Consider the following 20,016-nt stretch of genomic DNA (forward strand, 5'->3'; position numbering starts at 1 on the left):
CAGGGGGCGCAGAGCAGGCGTCAGGGCGTGACGATGGGGGGGGTGCTGCACTGAAGGACAGATGGTCCATCCCACTGCATCCACGTTTCCCTCTGTGATCAATGAACCAATCAGCTGTCAGCAGGCTCGGCTCTCTCTGGAGATCTTCTTTTTGTGTTTATATTAAAGATAAGAACCTTTAGGTGCACGGCAGAGAAGAAGAAGAATGAAAGAAAGGAAACAAAAAACAGCAAGAAACATGGTGGAAGGAAAACAGAGATCAGAGCTGCAGCTGAACCCAGAGGAGAAGAAGCTGAGGCTGAATCTGTGCCTGCAGTCTGCTGATCACACATCTCCTTATCATAAATGTACGTCCATGTAAAGCATCTTATAATCAGCTCAGTGTATGTATGGTAATCTGTCTAAACATAGTTTCACAGTTTTTTTCTATCCTTGGATCTCTATGATGTCACAAAGAGAGGACACCTTTAACATGGCCATATGCCAGGAGCAGCCAATCAGAGAAAAGCTGGCTCAGTGGGCGGGGAGCTGGTTTCAGACAGAGGATCAAACTCTGGGTTTATTCTGAACTGTGAATCATGCAAAGCCAGCCAATGACAGCGTCAGGTGCTGAACAATCATAACAATGAAGTCATCAGACGTTCATTTATCAGATGCTGTGATTGGCTCCTCTGTACGGTTCTCTGTTACAGAGCACGCTCAGCTCACGTCCAGACCTGGTCTTCGCCACCGCTTCATGTCCCAGCACCTTAAATTAATGAGGTATTTAAAGCTTTTTAAGTTCACTTTTATGTGCTGATGCTCTTCTCTTCCCAAGTTCATGCAGACAGACGTCAGTAAAGATGACAGAGGATAAACTGAGACCGATTTGGGCAGAAAACAGCATCAAACCTGCAAACTGTCTCCGTCTGCCTCTGAATGAATGAATAAAGGAGCTCCACAGGGTTCTGTGCTCGGGCCTTTTTCATCTTACTAAATATCTCCTGCAGTCATCTCTCCTTCAGCGTGTACATTAAAACAAATATGTAGGTCTGCTTTTTTTTTCATGTGATCAATATCGCTAAAATTAGAAACGCCCTGTCTCACACTACTGCTGAAAAAAGAAACTATGTGTGTGCTACTTATACAGATTAGTTACATTTTATGCAAAGCCGGTCTAACTCAGTATCCTCATACTCAGAGGTCGTTTCTGTGTGGCTGTGACTCCCTCGTAGGTCACAGACTCTTTACAAAGTTGTGATTTATTAAAGTCAGCTCTGGATTTACTTTCTCGACTGAAAACATCACAAGACCATACTTTATCAACACGCCTGCACAGGCGAAGCAGGGACGGACTGGTCCTTTACAAACAGGTGGGGACTCTTATTTTGACGGGGTAAGCGTCGTGGATGCAGGAAGCTGCTGGAGCTGCAGAGGGTTTGATGGGAGCGTTAATGCAGCAGAGACATCCATCCTGCTCGGCTGCTGCAGCCACACCACCGCATTACATTAGACTGTTCATCAACCCAGTGTGTGTGTGTGTGTGTGTGTGTGTGTGTGTGTGTGTGTGTGTGTGTGTGTGTGTGTTGCAGAGACCATTTCCAGAGGAGCCTCATAAATAATTGAAAGGTCTGCTGACTCTCTCTCTCTCTCTGTCTACATGACGATACACTTTTAGGTTAAGCTCGCTCGCTCCTCTCTCTCTATGACACATGCCGTCTCTCGCCCCTTCACACCGTCTCCATGGCGATACTCTTAAAGGACTATGCCACGTTTTCTTTGCACGCTGTCCCGTTTGCCGACGCAGAGGTGACATCAGGCTCTGTGGTAATAAAACAGCAGGTCTGCTGATTACTTTCAGCCGTCAGTAGCATTTCTGTCTCTGTGGCAGGAAAAAAGCTTTTTTCTGAAAAAAAGTTTTTTCACAGCTCAAGGTCACAGCTGCCGACAAACAGAAGCATCAAGTCCTCTCCTTAAAGGCTGCAATCATTCAGTGTTTGTATGTATGCTTAACAAAAATCACAGTTACTGATCAAAAAACAAGCAATCACGCCAACAGCAAATACTGCACAACATCACAGCACTGTAGCTAAACTAACCATTTATCTTTATCACTGCTGCTGAATAAAATATTATAAATCCAGCTCAGAAGTCCCAAATAAAACGTGCTGCATGTCCGACGCACTGCTGGTCCTATGTCTGCTGCAGTGAAGCTGGATGTTCATATTAAACATGGACAAAGTTTTTAACAACGAGGTCAGAGTATCTACCGTAATCTCTGCAAACAGCTCTGAACACTCAGTTTCACGCAGGTTTTTCTATCTTTGATGTGTATGATGTCATAGAGAGTCAATATCCCTAATATGGTTGTCTCAGGCACAGAAGCCCCACCCACTTTCCTTTCTCGGCAGCCGATCAGTGAGTTGGTTAAAGGGCCAGGGGGACTAAACCAGCTTGTTTCAGGCAGTGGGTGAAGTGAGAGGCCCAGAATCAGACAAAGAAGGATCATTTTGAAATGTGACCCAAGTGCAGCCAAAGAATGAAAACAAGGAGCTGCAAACGAGCAGCAGATGTACTTCAACTAAGATCTGGAATGAATAGTGAGTGTTAGCAGACTGTGGTCCTGGTGTGCTCATCTCCAGTCAGAGTCTGTGGTGTGATCACATCATCCAGTCCTCTGCCTAAAAAAGCAGCTTCTTGCATATTTATGAGTTTGGAGGTTCTTTGATTATTTCTCTGAGCTATATATATATGTGTGTGTGTGTGTGTGTGTGTGTGTGTGTGTTTTTAAGAATATCTTTAGATAAAAATATAGTTTTTATGTTCCATTTGGGTAAAAGAAAGGACAAATGATATAAAAATGGCTGGACATTAATCAAACCAACCCTAATCACAGACAGGTTGTCATGGGTGGATATTAGGAGGTTAAATTCAGCCTGCTGGAGGTGAAATGACAGGTTTAAAGTGAGTCACACATGCGTCTGAGCTCGTCTGTCTTTGGGAGCAACTGGCCAAAAAGGCCGTGACACCAGGAGGATGCTGAACCATCAATCTGCTCTGAAATCTAAACCAACATCATCCTCCCGACGCCTTTACTACAGAAATGTAAGAGAGAGAGCATCTGTGACACAGCCAAGAATCACAGCTGTCACACACGAAGAGCTGATGAAGACGGACTGGAAAATGATTCAGATCTCTGCGAGCCTGTCAGGGCAGAGTGAGACGCACTAATGTGGGTTTGACATGTTCCCATATTTCATGGGACACTCTTCTCCTCAGATGACGGACCTCCTGTTTCCTGTCGTCCAAACTGGATATTACAGATCATTTTATAGTGACAGGCTTTCTGCTTCTAATAACCTCCTAACATGCACCAAGTCTCCGGCTGTTTAGAGTCCAGGTTGGGTTTGGGTTTGGTCACCAGTGTTGGGTAAGTTACTTTAAATTAGTAACTTAGTTACATTACTAGTTACTTCTATCAAAAGTAACTCAGTTACTTCAAGTTACTCGTTACTTTCAGAGTAACTAGTTACTAGGGAAAGTAACTTTGGTTTTACTCAGAATTCTCTTGTTAATGTGTTGCTAACTGGATACCCAGCCAGACTGCCAGTCTTCTAGCTTGCTTACTTGCCACAGTGCACTGTGCCACCTACCAATAGAAAGGAAAAAATAATGTGCACATTTCCACGAGAGAAATCCCACACCTGATTCTATCCTAGCCTGCTTTTTACATCCAACACAAAAACTGCAGTCGTGGTGCTTTCGATTGTACTCAGAACTCGGAAATTCTGCCTTCTGAATAGGAAGATGTAGGTAACACCAGACTGAAGATGAGCTGCATACAGAGCTGGACTGGGACAAAAAAATCGGCATTTTGACTATTAGCACCATTATAGGAAAAATCATAAAGCCTTTGAATGAAAATAAACACTGTTGTGACAGTGATGTACACTGTTCTGATGGTATATATGTATCAATCTATCAATTGTTTGTTGTAAGACTCAGATAATTATTTTTTTAAAAGTGATCATTTTAAATGAGAATAAGAAAGTATTTCCTTGTGCCCCCCTCTCCCTTTTAATGCCCTACATGGACCCCTGGCAACACTTTGCTAGACCCGCCCCTGCACAATTACCAGCTGTCAGCTACTTAGAAAAGGATCCTGGTGTTATTTGTCTCTCAGAAACAGTTCATAACTTCAACTCATTCATGTCACCTCAAAGGTAAACCTGTTTCTCCATCACCTGTTCTGCTCTGATGATTCAGTAAGGACATCTCCTGTTTCATCTTCATGTTTCCCTCTCACCAGATAACCAAACCGATATCATGACCAGCAGCTTTGCAGCTGTGGCTCCAGCCAACATCAGCTGATACTAGAAATTAATATTAAATAAATTCTAACAACAGCTGATCAAGCTTAAACGTGCTGCTGTTGTTTACCGCGACATCCGCTGGTTTCCTCTTTCTGGCGCAAAGTGGGCGATAAACAAACAAGAGAGAAAAGCTGATCAGCTGATCATTGATCAGTTTCATGATTGAAGTAGAAACAGGAGAGGGAGGGGAGAGAATGAGAGAAGAAGAAACAGCTGACAGCGTAAATACAGAATAACTCCAGCTTTGTGTCTTTTTCATTGTAGCTGAAGTCCGGGACAAACTGTTCCTTTTCACCTCAATACGAAACGCGTAATATTTTCTCTGAATACGAGACGATTCCGTTTTTTACGGGACGGTTGGCAACTCTACTAACTAACCTTATGAATAAAATAAAGTTCAACATCAGTAACATAGCACCACCCAGCTGTATAGAAACTCCGTCATGCTAGCTAGCACGCAGTACGAAAAAGTCAGCATAACGAAAATAAACTCCACCTAAACTTGGTTCATATCTGACCCAGATACACTGCAGGTCATAACTTCTTACCTGAAGTTCAGTTCACCTGATACTCGGACCGGCGGCTGCTTCGGGTCTCTCCTCTTGCCTCCCTTTTCCTTCATCCACCTGCTGCCTCCACCACTTGCTAATGTTATTGAATCTGTGGAAGCTCCGCGATAGCCACCACACGAAGTAACGAATAACGAGCCCATTTAAATCCCAGTAACGAGTAACGCGTTCCCGGTTTTGGCATAATAACTAGTTACCGTGGTCGTTACCACAATAATAACGTAGTTACTGTAACGCGTTACTTAATAACGCGTTAGTCCCAACACTGTTGGTCACTCAGAGGAGTGCAGGCCGGTCTCAGGTGAAGGTCACTCGGTCCATCGTCAGGAACGTTCTGGTCTCAGCCTCGTGTTTTTATCCAGCAAACAGGACACAGAATATCTGACCTGCTTCTGGAAGGACATGCTTTGCGGTGACAATGAACTCCTTACAACAGGGGTGTCAAACTCCAGGCCTCGAGGGCCGGTGTCCTGCAGGTTTTAGATCTCACCCTGGGTCAACACACCTGAATCAAATGATTAGTTCATTACCAGGAATCTGGAGAACTTCAATACATGTTGAGGAGGTCATTTATCCATTTAAATCAGCTGTGTTGGATCAAGGACACATCTAAAACCTGCAGGACTCGAGGCCTGGAGTTCGACACCTGTGCCTTACACCAAGACTGGAAATTACCAGATGGCCTGCATTCGAAGGTCTGAGTCTTTGTGCATGATGTCAGATCAGCTTAAGCCAAAGGCTAAAGATTCAGATTGACAAACATCCAATAATACATTGTTTTCCTTTAAGTGCTTTTACTTTTCACCTAAACATAAAGTCCAAGGTTTGGCCCATCACGGAGAGCGTAACCGAAGCCCTGGATGGTTCTGTAAATGACTTTAAGCTGTTCATATCCACCACGTCACTACGGTCCTAAACAAGACTAGGGTTAGGTTTCACTTTATTGACAAGCTAGAAGGTATTAAAAATCAAGCCTCATAGCGGCATCCTCACGGTTTCCTGTTATAGATGTCCAAGAAGTGAAAACTCCGTCCAGAGTGGTAAGGAGCTGGAGGTCACTGCTTCATCAGTCATGGCCCGGATGGGACTGAGTGTCAGGCCTGAGCGTACCCCTCTCCTACCTCGATTGAGGGTTTTGTTGCCTCTGCTAAACTGCTTAAATAAAGTATCCTGCACTCAAAAAAGGAATTTTGCAACTTCTAAGTGTAACACTGAAGGTTAGAGCTTGTGAGTAAGTATGATGTCTTCCATCTTCTTCCTGGCCTATTCTTTTCCTGGCACTAAAGTAATAACCAAGCCAAACCATACTTGGTTTTTAGGCAGTTTCGGCTTTACCTATTGGAAACACCCATTTCACTCAGAAACAGAGAGCCACTCCAGACTTCCTGAACAGGAGAAACTGGGATAAAAACACCTTGAATAATATTAAATGAGCAAAGTACTACAACACAAACTGCCCAAAGACTCTAACTCAATACCAAGAGCTGACAGATTCATCCAATCACCCAACCTTAGGAGGCGTAAAGGGGTTTCCAACTGTTTCTGAGCCGAGTCTGAACATGGTGTAGGAAAAGAGGCCTTTAGTGTGATGTGCAAAAGTTCCTGCGCCAGTCTGATGTCATTATTTAACAGTGTGTAAAGTCACAACAACACACCAGCAGCAAGTCTGTCGAAATGAACAATGTGGTCCCAACTCTTCCCATTTAGAATACAAAATTTTCAAAATAAAATATCAATAAATAAGAACAGCCAACCAATCACAGACAGCCAAGGTGAATATGTTTGCTTTGTCAGACAGAAAATCCTCACAGAGGTAAAGACCTCTAAACACGAATGTTTTTACATTTCAGCTGCAGCTGTTTCAAAATGAGGTTTAAGTGACTTCCTGTTTGTGATTTTGCTTTTCCTCCCGATGCCCTGGGACTTCTGCTTCCATGTCCTGGCCTCTGTTCCTCGGGAGCTGCTTAAAGAGCGTGCATGATGTAGCGAGCGTGCAGTAACTTTCCACGCTGAATGTGAAGCTTTGGAAAAAGCTTTTGTAAAACGATCATAAACGGGCTCAGATGTTGTTGCTGTTCCACTTCCAGCTTCCTGTTTAAAACGGAGAGCCGAGCACTGCTGGGAATGATGGAGGCGCACTGGCCATAAAACATCAGACAGGGAGGGGCTGGCGCACGCTGAGCTCAGCATCTCCTGCCTTTTATGTTCATCTCCCACACAGTGGAGGAGGGTGGCTCGTTTGTGAGAGGCCTCAGCTGTACTTCAGGCCATCCAGGGCCGATCGTTCATCAATTTATTCAAAAAGATCCTTCTGCTTTTGTTCGTGTACGTGCTTTCTAAGTTTCCTGGAACAGTTTAATCAACAGTCCATCAAAATCAAACCACATTTCAGAGAAATAAAAAGACCTGCAGCCAAAGCTCAAATATATTTCTGGTTATTTCATGGAGACGTAAACCTGCTGCAGTTCCTCTATCATCCACTAGAGGCCTGACTCCAACTGAGTCAGTCTCCATAGACTTCCATGTTAAAATGTAAAATGTCAGATTTCGTAGACGTTGTCCTGGACACGATGTTTCACGTCTCATTTCCTGCAGCAGCTGACCCATCGACAGCCTGCAAACTGACCAGCGGATGAATGATTGCCGAGTGGGCTAGCATCTCCTGAACATTCACATTAGCTAATTTAAAAAGAACTCGTTTCCATCTCCCTGTTTCTACTCTCTGATTCTGCTAGGGTAGCTTTGCATGACTCATAGTCCAAAATAATCCTTCTTTATCTTATAATAGGGCTGGGTGGCAAATTTCTCCTGACTGGGTGCCCCTCGTAAACACGACATCTGACGTCAGTGTTTGAAACTCTGTCCATGTTTCAGATGAACGTCCATCGGAGCAGCAGAGAAACGACAGGAAATAAGGAACAGGTCCACATCCTGCTGCTGCAACCTGAGAAGGAGCCGAGCGCTCGATTACGGACTGAAACTGAGTGAAACAGCAGCTGGAAGCCACTGACTTTTGCAGCTTGATCCAGATAATGAGCTTAATGTCCTGCAGGAATCGATCCGCTGCAGGAAAGTGTCAGTGCTGTATCGCAGCGAGCTACAGAAGCAGCGAGATGATGCAGCGTGATGCCTCTTCACTCACACACGATCTTAACCAGCAGACTAATTACCATGAAAACGCTGCAGCTGACAGATTCTGTCATTGCTGTTGACGCTGCTCGTTTTAACCGTGAACTGTCGGCGCCGGCCGGCTGTAGAGGAGCAGCTGCCGACACTACCTGTAGGTATTTTTCCATCATAACAACCTGCAGACACAAAAGCTACGCCTGTTAGCACAGGAGCTCGATGGATGTGAGAAACTGGATCCAAAATGGAGGCAGCTGTGAGAAGCTGTGACAGGTGACGGAAATGAGGATTTTATTGATGTGATCTAAACGCTCCGTGTGTTACTGTGACAGACCCACCAGTCAGAGCATCTCCTCTCCCCTCAGCTGACCGCTCACACTGAGCTCAAACTAGCCTGGAGGCAGTCACTCGGCTCCGCCCCGCTTTTAAAATGCCCCCGCCCACAGGTGTCACTGTGAGACAGGTGCAAGGGGACAGCTGATGTGATAACTGACTTCTGACTGCATTCACAGCGACTCATGAACTTTTACGTATAATTTAAAGGACAGAAAGAAATGACAAAGACTGTTTTTGACTGTAAGCACCGTCTGTGGGAGGCGGGGGGGGGGTAAAAAGGGGCAACATCCACATCAAAGGGCTGCTGGAAAGGTTAACATTCCTCCCACAGGGTCACCTGCAGAAACCTTAATGACTTTTACCTCCTATACACAGGTCTCGATGACCAAAGGCTCTGCTGTGTTCATCTCAACCCTCGATCCAGGAGTCGAAGCTTTCGTGCATATTTCAGGATGTCGGCAGTTTGAGCTCTGCAACGTGCGCTCTGATTAATACGTATTGAGAATAAATGAGTCAATGAGACAAAAATATTTTAACACATGAAACATCTGCACGATGTGTCCGGTGTGTAAATGCTCTGTGACATGAACACGACGAAGGTTCCTCGTGGATTGTTCCGCTCTGCAGTGACGTGCCGGCTTGCCGTGGCTCTCCTCGGCCGAAGGAGGACTTTCAGTCTGAGCGACCAGGAAGACCGAGAGGACGCGCAGCTGAACGATACTGAAGACCGTCGCAGCGGCGAGCTGAGCAGCCTGCCCGAAGGGAAACGAGTGAAGCGGCGGTCACAAAGTATACCTGGAAACACAAGTCTGTGTGTGAGAAACACCTGGCTGGAAGCACAGCAGTGATACCTGCAGGTGTGTAAAGGTGGGAACAGTTGGTCAAATTTCATCTGCAGGCGGATTACCAAACGCCCTCACACCTGCTTAGTATGACGCGGAGGTGAAATCACTGCAGAGGCTGTTACACCAACATATGAGAGCTGGGTCAATATTCAAGAATCCAATAAGTGAACAAAGTCATCAGTGATGGACTCATCACTGAAAACTGCACTCAGATCTGCTCTGTGAGTGTTTTAAAGGTGAGGCTGTGCATCTCCGTCCCCGGTGGTTTGACTGCAGCTCTCACCGGCTGGTAAATCATCACTTCCTGACACTCTAATTTCATTTTTCAGTAACGGGAGGGGAAGCTCGCGCCGAGCAACCGCAACCTTTTTGATCGCTCCGACATGCCGAGTGTTTTTCCACAGGACTGCACATGAAGGTAAAGGGCAGAGTAATTCTACCCCCGCAGAGCGAGGACAGGAAGATCCACCTCATCTCACTCGTGAAGGAGAAGAACTCTAAAATCAAGCCTGTTAGTGCAGAGACAGCAACTATGACACTGATTATTGTTTCATATGAACACAACATCTTAGCGTCTTTGCGAGGCATTCGTTTTTAGAAAACATGAAATTCAGCGTTCTGACACAGGAAGTGAGAATCATCTGCTTCAAACATGGCGAGCCTGCAACAGGACTCCAGCCAGCAACAACACAAAGGTGTACAGGTACACAGAGACACTGATACCGACAGTGTTTGGGTGAAAACACAACCTGAAATCGACAAGAAACACTCCCCTGTGTGTGTGTGTGTGTGTGTGTGTGTGTGTGTGTGTGTGTGTGTGTGTGTGTGTGTGTGTCCACAGAGTCTCTCAGGTTTCTGTTCTGGGCAGCAGGTCACTGAATCATCCTGAATCGTGTGGATCTGATCCCAGAATCAATACAACGCACTGATCTGTGTGCTGTAAACAAACACGCCCATTTAGACCACGCCCCTTTAGGCCACGCCACCTGACAGTCGTAAAACAGCAGGCCGAAAGCAAATCATCGCACCCTGAAGCTTCTCTACAGAAACTAACCTCGCCAAAATAAAAGTCTCTGGTCTACATGTTTGCATTTTCTACAAAGCACTGGGTAAAAATGTGCTCTTTCTTTGATGTGGACTTGCAGTAGGCCACGCCCCCACATTGGACGGCTTTATATTTGACACATTTACAGAATCAGTATGAGGTTTTTGTGGACGTTTATTTTTAGAGCACTTCCGCTGCTTCATGACGAGGAAGTGACACGACACCAGACTCCTGTAGGCTTACAGCCCTGAAGCCCTCTCAGTCCTGCTACCTGTTCTCTTCTGTTTCCCTCACAAACACTCCCAGCAGATGGCTGTCGGGTGTCTTCCTGTTAAAAGGGAGTTCTTCATTCCCACTCTCTCCAACTGCTGCTCATAGCGGACTTTCTGGTTGTTGCAGCTACACCTATAACATTACAGGCTCTCTATGATATAAACCAGCTGTTTTGTGTTTTTAAAGCAGACGTCAGCTTTGTGTCATGTGACCGTGACTGCTGATTGTTGGAGCAGCTCTGACTGCTTCAGCATGCAGAGCTTTGAGAGTGAGATTTTTAAAAAGCACACTAAGGAAAATAAATGCATTTCTGCTTTTTAAAGGATAATCGTGGTTCATTCTACCAGCACGGCCTCGCTGGCACAAAGAGGATTTCTCAGAATAATTCCCCGTCGTTCAGGTGGGCTGAGAGCTGCACTGGCCTGCAGTTCTGCTGATAATACAGCTCGCTGATGCTGTGAGCTCTCCTGAACAGCAGAGAGCTGACTCACGGCAGCTTTTAACTCTTTTCGGCTGACAGGCGTTTCACTGACTTCAGCACAGCTTTCACGTGTCTCTGAACCAGCTCGGACCACATCTGGAGGAGCTTTGACACTCGCTACGGCCAGATGTTACAGAGGCTGCACTGCAGCAACACACTGCAGATTAGACCTCTCTGTTCCCCATCAAAGAGAAAGACTGTCGGGCACCAAATGAACACCAAATGTTAACATAAAGGAGTCTGACTCATAAAGCAGTTAGCTCAAAGTTCAGCCTTGTTTATCTTTGGCGAGTACGATGACGGAGCGCGTTCTGTTTTATGGCAGCAGGAAGCCGTCTGCGGTAAACCGAAGGCAGGATTGCTTTACACTTGTTTTATTGTGAATCTTCTTTTATGAGCTGACATCTGTCACAGACACGCTTTAATAAAAACATATCAACTGTGAATTGGCCTGCTGCTCCTGCTGCCTGGTGTCATCAGTAAGAGCTCTTTGACATGTCCTCATAGCACTGACCACAGGACTGAGCTCTCTCTCATCCATGCTGGGAGACCCGGATGCTTCTGCCGTGGCTTTCTCGTCCATTGTTAGGTGGTTGCTAGGCAACATGACGGCATAATAATATCTGATATGGATAAGAACCTTCAGGAGACGAAGACTGCAGATGCTAAATGTTGCTGACGGTGTTGGAGGCGTTCTCGCTGTGAGAGATCAGCCTTGATGTTAAGACTCTTCCTGAGCCACTTCAGCGCTTCGGCGTAATACGAGGCTCCTCTGTTAGACAAAGATGCTCGTCTGGCTTCCTCCTCAGATGTTGATCTTTCCGTTTTTTCCCTCTTGTTGGCTTTAGGGTTTGTGGCGGAGTTGTGGTCCCTGGCTCAGCTGCAGGAGAAGTGGAGATGATTGTACTGATGTACTGAGGTCAGAGATCAGAGGAGAGAGAAGTGTGTGCAGTCGGCTGGAAAGTTGGCTGACGTGTGTGCCAAACCGGGAAAACGTGAAATAGTGAAATCAATAAAAACTCCAAACTAAATGCAAAGACGGTGCGTTGGATCGCAGTCCTTTACAGAGCTGCTTCTCTCTGCAGCATCATCATTGCTTTCTGCTCTTCAAACCTGCTGCTGTGCCGTCTGCATAGCTAGCATGAGCCCGCCGGTTTAAAACATGCTAACATTAGCCGCTGTGCACTTGTTTTGTCGGGCAGTGTAAGAACAACACTGCAGACGCATTAATGAGCATCTGCTCAACCTTTACATGAAAACATGACCAATAAATATTTCTAAGAATATGTTCATCCATCCGTTTATCTAATTCAGGGTCGCAGTGGGGGTGGAGCCTATCCCAGCTGTCTGGGAGAGGCAGGGTACACCCTGGACAGGTCGCCAGTCTGTCACAGAGCTAACGCATAAAGACAGACAATCATTCACACCTATGGGTGATTTCGAATGGCCTACTAACCTTACCCCACTAACTGCATGTGTTTGGAGTGTGGGAGGAAGCCGGAGAACCCAGCAAACACGGGGAGAACATGCAAACTCCACACAGAAAGATCTGATGGTGGAGCCAAACTCAGGAGCCATAAGAATACAAACTCTGGGAATTTGTATTTATTACTAAGATAAAGATTACCACATGCTGCTGTTATTCAGGGCCACACAAGCTCTTCCTTCCTCCTCTCAGTCCGAGTGCACTTCATTTTACCGCTCCTCACAGTGTGGAGCTCACAGAGACCCAGAGGCCAAATAACACTATCACCACCAACCCCTCCAACCTCAAAATGTGGACTTCTTAAAGCAGAAAATATGACGGCACAGGTGAACAAAATTGTAATTATGTCAAATATGATAAACATGTATGATCAGCTTTTTTGACAGAGTGGGTGCAGGAAACCAGCTGGAATTATAACTGCAGGAAGTGCATTAACCCTGCTAATGCTGCAGCCCCTCCATGTGTGCGCAGAGACAGCATGAAACTCTGTGCGAAACTTCTGTAACAACCAAAGATGGCGGCAGAACTTCCAGCACAGAGATCCAGGGCGATGGCGTGACGCTCGGGCAGGGGCTGCCATAAATTGATTTTCATCAACAAGTTAGAGCAGAACACTTAAAATGAACCAGGCTCGTTAAAAAGCTTCATACATGCAGCAGCTTACAGCTGAGTTAGCGTTGCTAATGTAACCGTGGTTACCGGAGGAAGCATTTCCACCACAAAAATGAGACGACACAAGGAGAAACGAGACAACTGGACTTGTTTGCTAAAGCAGAGAAAAGTTTAAAATACGAGCAGAACCACCTTCAGCCACATCTGGATCTCAGCATCTTCACCGCCAGGATAAAAAATGGCTTCTCTCAGATTCAGAGTTTTTCTCTACATGCAGTTTTCATTTCTCCAAAACTTTAAATTACAGGTAATCCGTAAATACAAACAAACAAACAAAACGCCTGGAGGATTTCAAGATGGATGCCGAGTGGTGACACGTGTTTCGAGCGTCTTCAGCTCGTCTGCACGGATCCATAAACCATAAAGAGGGAGGCGCCGAGTCTCCTCCAGTTCTGATGTTTCGTGGAGTTAAAAGCGAGCAGGAAGTTTGTTTTATGTTTGAAGGTTTTTGACTCAAACTTGTTTTCTCCACTCCTCGCCTCCGGCTGCTCCACTCCGTGTGCGAGGAGGTGCACTCGCAGCAAGACCGAGCGCGAGGCCTTAATTTAGAGCAGTGAATTAGGAGGAAATGATTAAAATATCCCAAATTAATGTTCTTGTTTTCTTTTTGTTTTACCGTGGTCCTGTTCTTACTGGTTATTTTAATAATAAATTGAGTAAATGTATATTCTCAGATGAATTTAGTTTAAGCTGAGTCTGACGTCGTCACACAAAGAACGAAGAGAGGAATTCAGCTTTGGGTTTAATAAAACTATCAGCTGCTACTGACGCTGAGGTCAGAGCTGGATCGCTGTAATGGTGACCTGGGATTCACGAGTATTCCTTTGATGTTTGGGGAGAACTTTTGGATCTGCGTCTCTGAGGCTTGTTTCTGGGCCGGTGTCCACGGCGATGTTGTGTGAATGGAATTAACCATATTTTAAGTTGTGTTGCCGTGGAGCCCGGGGCGGCCAGGCGAAGCATCACTGCACCAACAGCAGCTCAGTGTCCGTCAGTCCTCCTGCCACCCGTCATCCATCTGTCTGCATCAGTCAGCATCACCACTCTCACCTGTCTGCCTGTCTCTGTGTGTTTGCTGCATCAGGCTTCTGTCACACACACACACACACTGCACCCCATCCCATAATAACCACACCTAAAAAGCTCCAGTGCAGCTGCATTCAGCAGGATACCGCAGTACACTTTTACCCAACATGCATCAGTCCCCATCCACCCATCCACCCGTACATCCATCCATCCATTCGGGTCCCCTTCATCCTGCCTCCACCCTTCCATCCACCTCCCTCTGCGGGAAAAAGCACCAACTTCCTCTCATCCACCCTCACAGGATGAGGGAAACTTCCATCCATCCATGCACCGTTTCATCCACCCATCCCTCCGTCCTACCTGGGGGTGCCTTCTCTTTAACCAGCTCCATGTCCGAGGCGAGGTGCTCCCCTAGCCTGCGTCCCTTGCTTCCTTCCTTGCTTCCTTCCTTAATCAGCTGTTATCAACAAGCGTCGAGTCTCGGATGATGTGATCACCGATGAACCGCTGATGGGTGGATGGTACCGGGAGAGCTGGAGGGAGGCACCGCGGGATCTGCTCTCAGATCCTCCGCAGCTGCTTCTTTGCCGTGTTTTTTTCTTCCTGCGGGCGTCGAGGCTCGTGCGTTCACCTGAGCTGTGTCCGCGCGCCGCTCTCTCTCTCTCTCTCTATCTGTGCTGCTGCAGCTCGAGGCAGGAGAGCACAGGAGTGACGTCACTGTTAAGGTGACACGATGGTGGTGCTGATGGTGTGAGGAGGAAACGTGATGAAGGAACTTTTAGGGCACGGGGTCTTGCCCATCCCGCCGCAGGGCATCATGGGAGGAGAAGGAGTCGAACCCGCGACCTCCGTGCACAAAAGAAAAGAAAAAAAACGTGCAAAACTCGGGGCCCATCGCGCATGCGCACTGCTTGTCCCGTTAACTATAAGGAAGCCGTCAGTGTTGGACGGGGAGCTGTGTGAAGGGTTTCCTGCACTGCTCGTTTTGATTTATTTAAACACTAAAACGACCGCAGAGCACAGATTCATCAGCAAACATCACAATACGTCATCATCTCGAGCCAGAAGCAGACCCAGTCATGTTCAGGTGGGACCCTGGCAGCCCGCAGGTGCCTCCAGTCCACCTTAAATGCTTCTACTCACGCCAAACCCTTAAGATTTGGCTAAATGTGATCACATTTTCCCCCAAACCAGTCAAAACCAGTCTCTCAGATTGTTGCTCCTCCCCCAGCCTGCTTCTGTCAGACGTTTGTTCCTATTAAAAGGGAGTTTTGCTTTCCCACTGTCACCAAGTGCATGCTTATAGGGCGTGGTTTGATTGTGGGGTCTTTACCTTAGAGCAGACCTTCCCAAAGTGTGGGGCCCGCCCCCCAGGGGGGGTGCAGAGCCATTGCAGGGGGGGGAGAGAAAAAAACAACGCTTGGACACTGCTAGCACTGGGCGCCCACAGAAATGCAAAGCAGGAGATGAAGCATCGCTGAATATGTTTCCAAACCAACTTCATTCTAAGCCAAAGACTAGAAAATATGGTGAAGCAAATCTGCCCTTTGGCTTCACCTGCACAAGTGCCGAGGTAGGTCTCCCTGCAGGATTGGTTTTCCCTGCGTTGGGAGCAGCGCTGGGCTGTTCAAATCACAGACAAACAGGATCCCACAGTTATTTATGTTTTTAAACCCATTTTGCACAGAGAGGCATTTTTTGAAAAATGCATTGATAGCAATGTTGAATATTATTACACATACAGTAAAATAATCACACCGTGACGCCTCTGCCTTTGTAAACGGAGGGACAGTAACTGCGTGTAAAACCTGCAGACAGTCAGATTAACAGTATTTTGTCTCTATCTCATGTAAACAATAACGTGGTGCACAGCGTGACGTGAATAAAGGCACATACCTTTGACGTTGCGTGACGAACTCTGTATTCCTCGTCCACACGTAAACGCAAAAAAGGAGTTTCAAAAAATCTCAGTTTTCGGTGATTGGAAACGCCGTTTACGTGGACGAAACAGCTGCGTGTTCAAAAATACCCGTGTAGGTGCGGACGCAGCGTAAAAGAGTTAGTAGTTTACTTTATTACTACCTGTAATTTATTGCTGTTTACTTGTATTTGCTTAATTGTTTACTAAATGTTTGAGGTGTGAAAGAAACCGCAATGGAGCAAAATATGGGCGTGTGAGAAAGGGGGGGGGCGAACATTTTTCTTGTAAAACAAAGGGGGGCCCAGCAAAAAAAGTTTGGGAACCGCTGCCTTAGAATATGAAGAGGACTGTTGTTGTGATTTGGTGCTATAAGCTGCACTGAATTGGAAAGAGATGAGTCTGTGGACTGAAGGCCACAGTTCTGTGATTGATGAAGCTCAGGAACTCCGATGTAGATGCATCTACATCGGAGTTCCTGAGTCTGTGGGTAGCTGAGGTTTGTGATGAATCTCAGTACTCTGTCATAGATGCTGTGTAAGCATCGTGCATATAAATAACATCACCATAACCCATCAGTGACATGAAGCAGGAACAGCATGCTAGCCCCAAACGACAGACAGGACGTGACTCTGAGGTAGAAACCCAGTTTTAGGAAGCAGCTAAACACAAATAAAGCTTCACAAATCTGCTCATTAATCAGAGAAAGCCACAGTTCAGAACCTGCCTGAGAATCCATGCATACTGTTAAACTGTTCTACATCCATGACACGCTGCAGAGAGGAGCTGCTGCTGGGTCACTCTGCTGCTGTTAACAGCACCGCTGATTAACCCTTGTATGGTGTTCGGGTCTATGAGACCCGTTTTCAGTTTTTTTCAAAAGAAAAATTAAACAATTAATTATTTTTTCAACCTGAAATTCATTGGCTTTGGCTTATTTTCTGTGAAGAACATAAATCCGAACGAATTTTCAATGACCTCATACTGTACCTCCCCCCACGCATTTACATTACATACAAGGTGTTCGGGTCCACTGGACCCAGGTCTAATAAAACTGTTGAAAGTGTAGGTCCTGTGTTCCCACACTCTGTCCTCCTCCTTTCTGGTGCTGCTGATCGTGTTTTCTTCCCCTCCTGCTCCGCACAAAGTTGCAACATTGTTGAAATTTCAACTATCAACACGTCTGCTCTTACATTCCCGCACATTTTACCCTCTTTCTTGAGGGACCCAAATTTTATTTTCTCATACCCTGTCCCACCTGCAAATTAGGGGCATAATACTATAAATAAGACTTTGCCAATATGGTTCCTTATCACAACTGATCAAGATGGCAAAAGATTATCTGCTGCGAGGGCCATCCAATTGATTTTGGAAGAGAGAGGAGCTTCGGATGATGATGTTGACAAAGAGGTTTCAGAATATTTCACAGTCTGACAGTGACTTTGAAGAAGAGGATGAGGTTGAGCACCATTTAGTAACAAAACGAAGACGAGTGCCCCATCTGCAGCCAGCTCCAGGACCAGAACAAGCCCACCAGACAGCAAGTGAAGAAATATGGATGTCAATAACTGGTGAAATTGAATGGTCTTCTTGCCCAAGAAATGAGCCGCCCTGCAGAGCTGTTACTGTGATAAGCCAGGGCCAACACGGCTGACAGGTACTCATGTGCAGGACATCAAGTCTTCATTTGAGCGTTTCATCCCAGATTCCATCCAGAAAATTATTCTGGATTGCAGTAATCTAGAAGGAAGGTGTGTTTTTGGAGAGAGGTGGAAGGAGATGGACCAAATTCATCTAAGAACCCCAAAGGCCTACTTTGGGGTTCTTATCCTTGCAGGAGTTTTCAGGTCCAAAGGGGAATCCACAGAATCCCTGTGGGATGCAGAAACCGGCAAGAACCTTTCCGTGCATCAATGTCTCTGGAAAACGTTCCAGGATTATCCGTTTTGATAACTGAGACGACAGACCAGCTCGACGGCAGAGAGACAAACTAGCTGCCATCAGGACAGTGTGGGATAAGTGTGTGCACCACCTCCCCCTGTTTTACAACCCTGGGCCTAATGTCACCATTGATGAGCAGCTGATCCCATTTAGTTGTGAAACATATTGCTTCACGTGCAAATGTGTTGTGTCTTTCCACTCACTCCACTTGATTATAACTGATTTATTTTTTTATAGCATTTTATAAAAAAAAAAAAAAAAAAATGAGAAGCACATTAATTCATAAATGTGATCTAACAAAGGTAAAGGGAAAAAAATTAAACACGTTTGCTGTTCATATGGCTTGTAATTGGGATGAAGTAAACATCTGTTGAGTAATTTAACATAAAATTGTTTGATAGTGTTAATTTGGAGAGCCAAAACTCTAGCGGGTCCACCAGACCCATGAACACTGGCTGAGTAACAAAAATACGAACACCACACAAGGGTTAAACAGGAATAAACTCAGGCTAGAAATGGAGCTCAAAGACGGCCTGGAGTCAACATCACAGCAGCATATAAAGGCTGCCTGACACCTTTATTGTCGTTCGAGTTCCCAAACTATCCTTTAGTTCCCATCAGAAGGAGGGAACATCCTCGGTTTTCACAAAGAAGATGGATTTACAGGTAGCAGCCAGTTCAGTGAGACACATCAGGTTGTTTCAGCTGCAATTACTGTTGACGAGAAGGTGAAAGATGAGTCACATTAAAAGCAGCACTCCTCCCCTGCAGACAGAAATCCACTCAGAGTGGGCTTTTTTTGGACTTTCTTACCTAACGTTAACAACGCCGTGGTTCAGGCTCTGAGAGGCTCACCTCCTGGGTCACTGGTGGTACCACGGTGGCATTTTTGGCTGGAGGTTTGGAGTAATCGGGCATGTAAACATTTCTCCTCTAACAGCTGTTACTGTTAGCAGATAGACTGTATAAGAACGATGGCGTTAGCTACTATAGCTTGACTCACTGGTTTCTGAAGTACATGTGACCATGGTTGGACCGGAGGATGGAAGGCTATGTTATCAGCTAATGCCAGCTAGCTTGGTTATTAAGCTGCAACCCCAAACTGTGTGTTAGCATCACACAGTACCATACCTGCCAATCAGAGCTCCGTGACATCCAAATATAATCAGAGAATTTCACCAAAGCTGGAGCTCAGACTACTTGGATACTCCTGTGTCACCATCCACCTGTCAGTCAAAGAGACCACACCCCTAATAATGCCATTTAAACAGGTGAACTATGAAAACATTGTTGTTAAGAAAGGGTTATTTATAGACCAGCACCAACGCCCACCCACAGATTCAGCTGTGCGAGGTAAAGGTGCGCCGCTCAGGTGTAATGAGCTGTTTGGGTTGTTTTTCCTTCTTATTATCAGGAGTATATTTAGCATTGCTGCATATATGGAGGCAGTTTAAATTGCCTAGAGCTTACCTGCACAGCTCAACAAATCTGTTGGACCAAAGTTGGAGTTAACGACATCAGCAGTTTAGGGCGGGAGCACCTGGGAGTAAATCACAGGTGATGTCAAGTCAAAGTAAGAGTGTGTAAAGTGACTGCAGTGCTGTAAAAAGTGAACATCCTGGAATCATCATTGTTCCCCATCAGGTCCACATTTGAAGAGGGTTAGCTCTCCGCTGATAAACTGCAGGACAGTTTCTGGGCTTAAAGCTGTTTTTAACTGATTTTAAATAAAGTTTTATTTTGTAGGCGTTTTGACACAGTCAGTCACATGACCCCACAGAGGTTTCAGGTTCCCCCGTCGCTGATCATCAGTAAATAACTCGTGTTTTCTGTAAATCTGTGATTTTAGCGAGGCTGAGCATCAGCAGTAAAGCCTGCAGCGTGTTTACATGCTGTGGTTATATTTGGACAGTGATGGATAGTTTCCTCCTGGAACGGCGAGCGCT

The sequence above is a fragment of the Perissodus microlepis genome, chromosome 14 (genome assembly GCF_051167445.1).
Source record: "Perissodus microlepis isolate ML-2025 ecotype Zambia chromosome 14, ASM5116744v1, whole genome shotgun sequence".
In the NCBI taxonomy this organism is placed as follows: domain Eukaryota; kingdom Metazoa; phylum Chordata; class Actinopteri; order Cichliformes; family Cichlidae; genus Perissodus; species Perissodus microlepis.